Consider the following 10,000-nt stretch of genomic DNA (forward strand, 5'->3'; position numbering starts at 1 on the left):
ATGGGCTGAAACTAGATAAAATTATATATACACATATATACATACACACACACACACGCAAACACACACATATATATATGTTCATTCATGTACATATAGTCATACACATAAATATACACTACGTATGCGTATACACAGATAGACGTATATACACGCTCATAAATACACAAATAATCGAAAGGAATGGTGAGCCGGTGCTGAAGAAAGATACGCTAATCCAGAGTGGCAGCGCGTCTCGCAGAACTGGGATTGTCTGGTGACTGCCGGAATGGTTTTATGCCAAATTAGAGTTTATAAGTAGAAAGTAGGACACATGCGTAGACAGACAGACAGACACACACACGCACACACACACACACACACACACACTCACACAAACGTGTGTGCGCATACACGAATATATAGACATATACACGTATATGCAAAGATATAAACGGAGATCCATGTACACACACACACACACACACACACACACACACACACATACGCACACACACACGCACGCACGCACACACGCACACGTACATACGTACATACCTACATATATTCATACATACATACATACATACAGAGAGGGGAGAGGGAGAGGGGAGAAAAAGAAAGACAGGAAGGAAGGAAGGAAAAGAAGAAAGAAAGAAAGAAAGAAAGAAAGAAAGAAAGCAAGAAGGAAAGAAGGAAGGAAAGGAAGGAAGAAAGGATGGAAGGGAAGAAGAGAAAGAAAGAAAGAAAGAAAGAAAGTGAAAGCTGCCAGAGAGAGAAAAGAAAAAGAGCGTGAGAGAGAGAGAGAGAGAGAAAGAGAGAGAGAGAGAAAGAGAGAGAGAGAGAGAGAAGTTAATCGATATTAAGTGAATTTGTCTTTTATTGATCCCTCGTAGGAAATCCCACGACTGTAAGTCCCCCAATGCCACACACACGCATCTTTACCATCGCCACCATCATCACCACCACAACCTACACCACAGCTACTACAACCAATGCTACAACGCACACTACAACCTCTACAGTTACCACAACCACAGCTACTATAACAACCGACACTCGCCAGGATGTATACAGTAATCCTTTTCTATTCTAGGCACAAGGCCCGAAATTTTGGGGGAGGGGTCAGTCGATTAGATCGACCCCAGTGCGCAACTGGTACTTAATCTATCGACCCCGAATGGATGAAAGGCAAGGTCGACCTCGGCGGAAAGGATATACAGTAATCCGTCGATCATCGCGGGAGTTACGTTCCAAAACTTCCCACAGAAATATTTAAAATCTAAAAAACTACAAATACTTGTCGGCCGCAGAAATCCGCGATATACTGAGGTGTCCGCGGAATAAATTTACATATATTAGCCAAAGAGATTCGCGAGGTACTGAGTGCGCGATAGTTGAACTGTGATGTGGCGGGGGATTTACTGTATACCATTTCTAACATAAACACAAAATTACAACGTCCGCTTAAAGTCTCAAGTTTCTGCTGTAGTTGTTTCCAGAGTCAGTACATATACAGAAGGCAAGAGCAGAAACACTTTTACCGACCGAGCATGCGATCCTGAATCGTAGTCTTTTATTCTGACCATCGAGCAGTTGGTGCTGTACATTGCGACGAATCTGTTCCTGGAAAAACCTGACCGACACTGACTGTTACGAGGACCACGGCCAAGTGTTGACAGTTGACCCTATCATAAGATTTCGATTTATCTAAGCTGATTAAGGCGCTACCCGCAACAGATACCTTACCCACTCTTCCTCTCTATGATGTATCGCATGTGGTAGAAGCTGTGGCGAATACATCTGTTCAGGGTGGCACATGTCATCACTTTAGCATCAGACTACTTTGGGCTTTACAACTTAGTCAAAGCTTTAAATTCAGCATTTAGTAAAATTAAGGATCGAAAATTATTAATGCAATCCTTTTTTAATTGGCCATCACTCCTCGGCTGACAGAAGCTAAAATTCTGCGGTTCAGCTGCCATTTGCAGTAGACATCTGCCAACAGATCACCGAACAAGCCTGGCGCATTAGCATGAAGTTCGTAGGACAGAACACCCTAAGTAGGCGATTTTTCTCTCGTGTGGCTTGTTCGCTCCCCTCGTATATCTGTGTCTGTTGCTAGCTTCTTGCAACACTTCAGCTCCATTATCAACAATCACAGCAACTCATCGAGTTGTTCCGACTCACCACTAGTCTCGAAGAGCTAAGAGGACTTCCGCTGAAAGCAGCACGCGTCTGTTCAAAATCGAGTGTCATGAGCACATCGTGGTCCGCCAAGAACCGAACTGTGGCTTTCTTACTACGTTACGTCTCCACCATCCGTTCCCTCGTGTCCTAGAGCATACATCTTAGGCTTGACAAAGTTGCCTTCGAGTTTCACGCTGAAAAAATAGTCGAGCGCCAATCTTGCCGCGTGCACGTCGATTGTGCCTCTTCTAAGTTTCTGAGTAGGTCTTCCTGTAGACTAGTTTTTCCCTATTGCTCCTTCCTCACAAAATTGGACCGATTTTGCTTTAATCACCCTTTTCCGGGTAAACAACTATTTGTTGTCGATGACTAACTCTTCTGAAAGAACCTGCTGGGAAACCCTGCAGCCGACCTCGAACGCAACCAGCTCACAGATGTAACCCTTCTCCCGAATCTCAGCTACCAGCTCTTCATAGCCCAACAATTTTACAGTAAGTTAATCAATTTTCAATTTTTCAATTTTTCAATTTTTCAGGAAGTTATGAGGAAACAAAGTCAGTGGGGACATACATGTGATAGTATACCATTAACATTCATTGTAGGTTGTTGTATTTGCCATTTATTTACGCCCCAGCTTGATTATACTGACCTTTATTATCGAGTTTCATTAAAAAAAAAAAAAAGAATACGGAAATAGCTTGTTCGACAGTTTGTGATTCGGGTTAGTAACTAGGATGTGCTATCTGTTTGCTTATGTTTTTGATAGATTTCTTTGCAGTTAATTTGGCTTCACCGAGTAATTATTATGAACAGAGAAAACACGCATTGAGGAAATTATATGAAATAAAATACATGAGAATATTTGAGAATAATTAGATAGTTGCGCCATCAAAATTCTCATTAATCGGTGTTTGTAGGACATTACATCCACTCATAAACTAAAAGCAGTTGAGGGTAGTACTTGGATTAACAGGAGGTTTATGAATGCGGATAAGGCCACAGAACTGCCATGAGTTCGGTTACGACGCGATACGTCCAGCTGTTGCGGGCCCATCGTGTGTAGAGATACTGAGCTTAATGGGCAGAAATCTTGTCGAAGCACGGCGCTCAGCTGATGATTGCAGCCGGACGAGAAATGGAGCACTCTGTGTTTTCTTCTACTATATATTCATGTATATATATATATATATATATTGGGCTGGATGGCGAACAAAAGTGTGGAGTGGAATGAAGCGTTTGAAGAGGCCAGGATAACGCATGTAAGACTCAAAAGAGATCTAAGGAAGAATGTTAGGATCGAGAAGGTGAATCACAATGACCTTTTTGTGAGCACAGTTTGTGACAGACCAAAGGCATGGTCTGTCATAAATTGTGCGCGCAAAAAGGTCGTTGTCAATCACCTTTTCGATCGTAACATCCTTTCTTAGATCCCTAATGGTTCTTTTGTCTTAATAACGGTCAGTTACATTGCAATTTCCCTTTGTTTAACGGTCATTTTCATAGCATATTTTGATTTTAATCAAATTTCAAAAAAGATTTTTTAAATTATAAGTGAAGAATTAGAGGTACAAAAAAGAAATTGTGATAAAAATATTTTTCCTGTTACTTCAAATAAAACTTAGTTATCAGCGATAGAAGCAGTATTAGTTCAAATTAGCGATCTGTAAATCATTTTTAAAGTATATATCCTGTTGAAAGCCTTCTAAACTGCAATATTCTTCTCGAGAAAGCATCTCTTCTAGTGACAAATACTGCAATTTAGAAGGCTTTTAACAGAATGTATGCTTTAGATATGATACACAGATTGCTAATCAGTTAAGTAACATTGAAAAGTAAATGTAAGAAGAAAAAAAAAAAGACGCACCACGTGATCTGACAACCTAATACTTGAAATATTGAATAGATTTTTCTAACCATTATTTTGTCGGCAATTTTGAAAAATATTCAGCAGCTAGCAGCAATATTTCATTAATTCTTCAGTAATTTTTACATTCTACAGAAATCTTGAGTAATCCTCAAAAATCTTGAGTGCTAGAAAACGGTATCAACTTTTTTTTAGCAATCTCCGTGTACATTCTTCAGTTATCTTCAACGGTTTTAAGTAGAAGAGAACATTTAGCAGAATTTCTTTAAGAATTCTTCCTAAGGCGCTGGCATGGTTGTGTGGTTATGAAACTTGCTTTACAACCGCCTGGTTTCGGATTCCGTCTCACTGCGTGACACCTGGATCGTGTGCCTTTTACCAGTGCCCTGTGAGGGAATTTTTTAAACTGTAACTGTTTGGAAATCTGTCACACAGACATACACACACACTCATACATACATACATACATTACACACACATACATACACAATATATTATATATTCTTTTATTCTTTTACTCGTTTCAGTCATTTGACTGCGGCCATGATGGAGCACCGCCATGACCCCAGAACTTATTTCTTAAGCCTAGTACTTATTCCATCGGGCTCTTTGCCGAACTGCTAAGTTACGGGAGCGTAAGCACACCGTCACTGGTTGCCAAGTGATGTGGGGAAAAATAAACACACACACACACACACACACACACACACACACACACACACACACACACACACACATACACACACACACACACACACCAACAGAATAAGTTTTTTTTTTAATGTAAGTATCGGGAGCGATTTGTTCGACTAAAATCTCGTTACTTAACTGATTAGCAATCTGTGTATCATATCTAAAGCATACATTCTGTTAAAAGCCTTCTAAATTGCAGTATTTGTCACTAGAAGAGATGCTTTCTCGAGAAGAATATTGCAGTTTAGAAGGCTTTCAACAGGATATATACTTTAAAAATGATTTACAGATCGCTAATTTGAACTAATACTGCTTCTATCGCTGATAACTAAATTTTATTTGAAGTAACAGGAAAAATATTTTTATCACAATTTCTTTTTTGTACCTCTAATTCTTCACTTATAATTTTAGTCCAATGACTGAAACAAGTAAAAGATAAAAACCGCAATTCATGGCAATTCTACTTTTTCTATAAAATCTTCTGCAATTTATACAAGAGATCTACAACAATACGTCAGTAAATTCTTCAGAATTCTGCAACAGCTTATGAATAAGAAAAGAACAGTCAGTTAGCATTTAATCGGGAATTGCCAATATTCTTGCATAGAACAGATCAACAGACTGCAACAATAATGCAACCAGTCTTCAGCAATCATCAGGAATCGTCAGTCGTCAACAGACATCTTCAGTATTCTTCAGCAGTTTTACAGTAACCTTAAACAGTCTGCTGTAGTCGGCAGCCACCCCCAACTTCTGCTGCCGCTGCCACCGTCGCGAACAATCTCCATCATCTGCCACATCTTCAGCGACTTTTAGCTATCTTTAGCAATGTTGAGTAAAAGCGAATAGTCTGCAGCACTGCGCTGACACATCAACTTCAAATATTTAGACAGAGTTATTGATAGTCTAACAATAGAAATATCGATTAAATGTCACGAGGAAGAAATGACAATTTTAGTAACAGAACTGGTGAAGTCACGGTGTATTGATTCTGTTTACATTCTTCACAACACCCGTATATCCTAGGTAACGAGGGAGGAGGTGGTGTGTGTGTGTATGGGGGTGCGTGGATTGAAGGGTGAAGCATGGTATTCATGCCTTTCCCATACTAAAAGAGAAGCGAAATAACTTCAGCAAAGAAATGTAACCCGTTTCTTGGTTTCAGTTGTCTGGACGCATGCTCTTACACCCCCGCAATCGCTTGTTACAAGCAACCTCAGTATATAACTTGTACTTATTCTATAGATCCATCCTCAGATGGGTAAAAATGAAGGTAAAACCTTAGTGGGATTTGAACCTGGGACTATGAAAGCTGGATTCGATTTATTACATTTCTGACAATTCTTTTGTTTACAGCGTGGCAATGAATCAAGATCACAGAATTTACAAAAGCAATGACAAGCAGAGGAAGAGAAGAGTGGAAGGAACGGAGTGGGGTGGTTACAGTCTGTGGATTTGATCTCGGTTCATGTCGAGTGATATGTTTTCGATATCAATTTTTAAATTTCCTTACAAGCAGGAAAAGCGAAACGAATTGCAGTAAAAATGGAAGCCAGAGAAGAATTACAAATACAGCAAGGAATTTCTTTAATTCATTTCTTGGAAAGGTCAGACCGATGCAAGCTTTACCACTTTTGCAATAAGAAGAAATTGAAAGGCAATTTCCGGTAGGATACAAAGTAGATGAGAAAGTAAATGAGATCTCTGGCAGAAAGTCAGATGCTCAAACTCCAGGTGTATCAGAGCAAAGCATGGTACCATGTTGGTTGAGAAGATCGACATTTTGAATAGACGGACAGAGTATATAGAAGATTTATTTCATGATGCGAGAACAGCCTCTCCTAGTTTGTCTGACTCTGATGAGTGCCCAACGGTTATAGTGACTGAAGTGCATACAGCCATCAAAATGATAATGAAAAGCAAAGCTTCTGGGCCAGACGGATTTGTCAAAGAGATGATAAAAGCATTAGAGGAATATGGAATTAGAAAACTGACAGAAGTAATAAATACGATTTATGATGATGGGAAATTTCCAGATCTGAGTCAATCCATCTTTATTGCACTCCCGAAGAAATCAGGAGCGGTGGACTGAGAGTAACACCGCACGACGAGTCTTATGAGTCTTTACGAAGATCTTTCTGCGGGTAAGGAGAATAACACCTAAGAATGAAATGAAGCAGTTTGGCTTTATAAAGGCTGCTGGTACTAATAATGTATTGAGAATAACGGAGCGGGCAGTGAAGAAGCGAAGAGACGTCTTCGTGTATTTCATAGATTACACAAAGGTCTTTGATAAAGTAAGACATGGCGCGTTATTTGAAAAACTTGGTAACCATGATCTGCATGGGAAATGTCTCCAAATCTTGCAGAGTCTGTAGTGGAATTAAACAGCGGACATAAATATGGATGGAGAATGCAATGAATACACTGGCATCAGGAGAGGTGTTAGAGAAGGACGTATTGTGTCACCGGATCAGTACTCTAACGACTTTGCCAGTTGGCCACCTTTATAAGTGTGTGTATATATATATTCACACACACACATATATACATGCATATATCCATGTGTATGGACATGTTTGTGTGTATATGTATATATATATGTGTGTGTGTGTGTGTGTGTGTGTGTGTGTGCAAAACACACGCACACACACACACACATCTATATATATATACACGTGTGCATGTATGAGTGTGTAGGCGTATGTGTGTGTAGGCGTATGTGTGTGTGTGTGCGAGTGTGTGTGTGTTATTCTTATACCTGCATATGCTCTTGTATGTTATATGCATGCGTGCATCTCTCCCCTCTCTCTCTCTCTCTCTCTCTCTCTCTCTCTCTCTCTCTCACTCACTCACTCACTCTCTGTCAGTGCGTGCGTATTTGTGTGTGCTGTGGTGATGGTGATGGTGATGGTGGTAGTGAGGTGTTTTGTGGAGGATAGAGAGAGAGAGAGAGAGAGAGAGTGAGAGAGAGAGAGAGAGTGAGAGAGAGAGAGGGGGGGCAGTGATTACGGAAGTACAACATCAAACTCGGTTTCTTGCGTATGTGGAATGCAGAGCGACTGATGGGCGTTACACACACACACATACATGCATACAAATATATATATATGTATATATACGTACAGAGAGAGAGGGGGGAGGAAGAGAAGAGGAAACGTATAATGGGAGGGGAATGGTGATATTTTATCCCTTGGGTGGCTTCACGTTGCTCTCGTATCCAATGTCTTCTGAATTGGTAGGATGTTGCGAAAGTAAACGTCACGGAACAATCAACAACAACGGCAGAAGTAGCAGCAGCGGGGTGGTGGTGGTGGTGGTGGTGGCCGTAGCGGTTGTGCAGCCTGTGGCGACAGCGGCAATGGTGTATTTGTGTGTATGGGGGGGTGTATGATATAGGTATGGGGGTATGGTGAGTATCATGGTGTATGTGTATTTTTGTATATGCGGTGAGTAAATGTCCCTCTAGTCTCCGACTTAGACTAGATCGAGTAGGCCTATGATCTCATGTGTGCCATCCGTGCGGTAGTGGAGACAAATACAAAGACACACACGCGTATACTACATATACACCCACATACGTATACACACAAACACACACACACATGTGTGTGTGTATGTATATATATATATATGTATGAGATATACAAAGACACACATATATAAGTATGCACACACACACACATAAACATAGATAAAACAGGCTTCATCACAGTTTCTGTCTACCAAATTCCCTCGCTGGGCATTGCTCGACCCAGGGCAATTGAAGAGGACTCCAGTCCAAAGTGCCTCACTGTGGAACTCATCTTGGACCGCCTCTATTAAGCCCATACATTGTTCGTTTCTTAGGGAATAGCATATTATTAGAATATTAAAATTAGTTGAAGGTTCTCCGGTTCTATTTTGAATCAAACAACAAGTCTATTTTGAGAATCCTTGTTAAATGGCGCTTCGTCTGTAACTACGTCATAAAAGAAGATCGAAATAACTTATTGGTGAATTGTCATCTCTTGTAACAAATGTTAGATCGATTTAAAAACAAATATTTTCGTTTTGTAAAGCGTACCGTTATCCCACGTACAAATATAACCGATTCGACAGTGCTACTGTACTTGAAATATTTGTCGTTTTGTCTACCAACATCAAATACAACACAAATTGTAATTCTGCTTGCTACGAAAATACCTGGATATTGTCTGCCATGTTTTTTTACATACGTTCACAAACCGTTCTTTGTAATAAGCTAATATTCTCAAACATGGTTATTTCTGGAATTAAAATTTCCTCACAACAGCAACTCTATACTCTCTAATAAACTCATTTCTGATATGTGGTTTCACTTATAACTATCAGAGCACACTTCACAATTTGTGTCACGAAACTACGTTTTTATTTGCATAAAGCTTCTTTTAAAAACTCTAATTTGCTTACACGCAAAGTCTTCAGTTTTTTGTATTCCTTATAATTGGTCAAACAGTAACATTTACAGTAATACTTTTAATATATAAACCTCGACCGAATTTATACAAACGTCACACTCACAGCATTTACTCCCATGGAAAAATAAATATTTGTCGGTTATTTTTTATGGAGTAAATAACAATCGCTATTTTCCGGTTTTAGAACAAACCAACGCAAAAAAACAAAACAAAAAGAAAGATTACTTTCATACAATTTACACTATTGATCTAAAATCTTTAATAAAAACAGACAAACGACCAACGCTGCCAGCAGGTGACTATATTTATAATGACATGACCAATAATGAGTCTAGACAAAATATCAATTCACACTGACTATTTATAACTAATAACGACACCTATTACGACCGCACAAATACCCGGTAGCGGGTTTTATTTATTTAGGGCGGGTTTGGGATCAAATATGAAACACTAATTGACACTAATAGAGGTGTGACTCTTACGTCATCAACTCCGACATATTTCAGTTTATGATTCATGTCACAAAACAAACACTACAGCTGACAGAAATGTATATATGCTTTCAAGGATGTTGAAAGTAACGCATATTAAGTTTCTTCCAAAGTCCCTACGCTTCAAACGTTGTCTGTCTATACTCAGGAATTTTGAGTACTTTAGTAGACGACTTCGAACTCGAATGCAAGCGAAGGGTTTCACACCTTGTGATATGAAAGCTTCTTAGGAGAGACCCCTTAGCGTTATTTGTCTACTTCTGTTGTTGTTATATCAATCGGTGTTTAAGGTTCATTGTTCTCTATGCTACGTAAAACCACGACTACACAGAATACGGAGA

This window comes from Octopus bimaculoides, chromosome 10 (assembly GCF_046866305.1).
Source record: "Octopus bimaculoides isolate indiv1 chromosome 10, ASM4686630v1, whole genome shotgun sequence".
NCBI lineage: Eukaryota > Metazoa > Mollusca > Cephalopoda > Octopoda > Octopodidae > Octopus > Octopus bimaculoides.